Genomic DNA, 3,061 nt, shown 5'->3' on the forward strand with positions numbered 1-3,061 from the left:
AGCAGCTCCCCACGGGCCTCGCCCCTGCATTTCTGCAGAGAGAGGTGCATTCATTTTAAGCTCCCGTCCTGAACCGGGCAGAGTGGGGTCTCCGTGGGTCAGGGGCCTCCTTTCCCCTGGGGTGGGTGGTGTCAGGGAGGGACGTATGGGCCGGGGAGAGGGACGTAGCATCTGACACCGGGGGGTGGCTGACCGGCCAGGTTGGGGTGCGGCAGGCCCCTGCTCCCCCAAGGGGAGGGATGCAGTGGGGGGCAGGCCGTCTGAGGGGGCTGACCCTGGAGTCAGGGTCACACACCCCGCGGCACTCAGGACCCCCCCCGAGTGGCCCCTGCACTGCCTGTCCTGCCCGACCCCCAGCAGCCCCACCCTGCTACCCTGAGGACGTCCAGGAGGCCGCTGGTCCTCCCCTGCCCTGCTGCCCCCAGGGCCTGGACGTTGGTTTGGACGCTCCATCCACGGCCCCTCCTCTGACATTTCCTACCCTGGAGGCGTCCCTTGCCCTGCTCTGCCTGATCACCTCATGAGCCCCCATCGTGGGGGTCTCGCCCCCTTAATGCTCTGCGAGGAAGGCAGTGCAGGACCCCTCTCAGGGACCTCCCAAAGTCATACACACCCATTTCCCCAGGACACCCCCCTTCTGACACCCACGGCCAGCCCGGGGTCCCCGAAGCTCCCCCCTTCTGACACCCACGGCCGGCCCAGGGTCCCCAAGACACCCCCCTTCTGCTTCTGACACCCGCGGCCAGCCTGGGGTCCTTGAGGCCCCCGTCACTTCTGACACCCACGGCCGGCCCAGGGTCCCCAAGACACCCCCCTTCTGCTTCTGACACCCGCGGCCAGCCTGGGGTCCTTGAGGCCCCCGTCGCTTCTGACACCCACGGCCAGCCCGGGGTCCCCGAGACACCCTCAGGTTGGACAACGCCCTAGGAGGACCCCCGAACTCCCCGAGAGCAGCTCTTCTCGCCATCAGGGTTCACTGCAGGGAAGGGACACAGGGTAACACCAGCCAGGGGAAGGCCCAGGGGGCCCCCAAACACGCACCTGCGGGGTCCTCCACTGGGGTCTTGGACTGACTCAGCTCCCCGGCCCTGACGGGTGACAGTGCACACGGGTCACTGCCAACCGGGGGGCTCCCGCCTTGGTGTCCCGTCTACGGGGGGCTGCGGAGCCAGGTGGCTACCGGCCCCTCCGGGGGTAGAGGGGATGCCGTGCGGCCCAAAGCCCGCCATGACCTGCACGTGGACCCCCGATGGACAGGGCACTCGGGGCCCGAGTCCCTCCCGGAAGCCGGGCAAAGGCCAGCCCTCACTCCAGCCCGGGTTCAACGCTCCATCAGACCCCGCGCCACCGGGAGGCACGGCGGACAGGGCAGCGGCGTGGACCCCCTCCCCACACAGAGCCACAGCCCAGGGGCCCCGGCCCGATGCCCCGCGTCCACCGAGGCTTTAGATTCCTGCCCGAGGACCAGGGCTGACCCGGCTGGCAGTGGCCGGCCATCCTCAAGGGGGGTGGGGGGCATGGCGGAGACCCCACCACGCAGGACTCCTGGGGGCGCTGTCGGGGGCTGGTCTCTCAGATGCCGTCTTCCCACGGGTGTAATTATGAAGCAGGTGACGGAAAGAAATTTCTGGAACCGGGTCCAGGCGGTGGTCACACAGCGTAAATGCACCAAGTGCCACCGAATCATACACTTTAAAATGATTCATTTAGATCAGGTGGGTTTCTTCTCAATCTCCAGGGTAAGTACATCCCAAACATCGCACAGAACACACTTCTACTAAAAAGGTACTTAGTGTGCATTTCAAATTCCCCCCAAAATTGGTTTTTGAAAACTTTTGACTCAAGCTAGGGTGTGATGTCCCCAGCTGCAAACAAACTCGTGCGGACCCAGCCGGGTGGCCTCCTGGGGCGAGGGTGGCTGCCGTGGGCTTGTGGCAGGCGAATGCGTGGGCACCAGAGAGGGAGCACAGCAAGGGAGGACCGCTGAGTGGCAGGGAAGCTCATAGCAGAGAGAGGAGGGTCAACATCGGGCGGGGACCTGGGGTGGCAGTGCTGGCACCTGAGGGCATGAACGGTGGACAGAGAGAGAGAGGGAGGGAGGGAGGCACCAAGGCCGAGAGGTTCGCAGGGAAGAGCCCGAGTATCACTGGAACTCATAATTAGCTTTGCATTGCGTTTGTAATTTAAAAATGAGAAACAAAACCAGAACTGCATCTTAATTGGGAAAAAGGCAGTCGGTTCACAGGAGAGGAAATAACCGCTCTGCTGTCCCGGTGCAGCCTGGAGCCGCTCGCTCCTCCCCGCCGCCCCCCCCACCCCCGTCCCCGTCACGGTCAGTTCCCCCCAAGGCCCCACACAGAGTCCTCTGCGCTGTAGGGAACCCACAGCGCCTCGGGCCAGGCCCCCCAGGAAGGCCGGTTCTGAGAGATCAGCTGGAGGAAACACACAGGCGCCAGCCGCCGTCCCGGGCGCCGGGACACTCGTGGACAAGGGGACGAGGCACACGGCTCTGCCATCGCGGAGCCGACGGCACTCGGACCACTGAAGTGCACGACGCCGGCCGTCAGCGCCTCAGGGAGTCAGGGCGGGACACGGCTCCACGGGAGGACACGGAGGCCCCGGGGCCGCGGGCTGGGAGCTGCCGGGGAGAAGGGCCCTCAGCGCAGGGGGCGCCACCTGCAGACCTCCGGTCACCGTGCCCACCCCCGGCTTGGGAGCCCCTGCAAATGCAGACCCCGGGCCCCATCTGGCACTCGTACTCAGATCCCAGACGGTTCTCGAGCCCCTGAAAGCCCGGCCCTGACGGCCATCAGGTGCTCAGATCCCAGGGGCGCCTCCCTGCCGGTCTTCTCCATCTGTCCCCGCCCTGCGTCCCCTCAGCCACCTGCCCACGGGGCCATGGGGCCCAGAGGTCGAGAAACACCACAAAGCGCAGCTGCCCAGGCGCGGGGGTGAGGGGGTGTCGCGGGCGGGGTGTGCAGGGGTGAGCCCCGGACCCGCTGGAAGGAGGAAGGCTACCGACAGCACACGATGCTGCAACGATCGAGAAAACCTGCTTGAG

Source organism: Panthera leo, chromosome D3 (assembly GCF_018350215.1).
Source record: "Panthera leo isolate Ple1 chromosome D3, P.leo_Ple1_pat1.1, whole genome shotgun sequence".
Lineage (NCBI taxonomy): Eukaryota > Metazoa > Chordata > Mammalia > Carnivora > Felidae > Panthera > Panthera leo.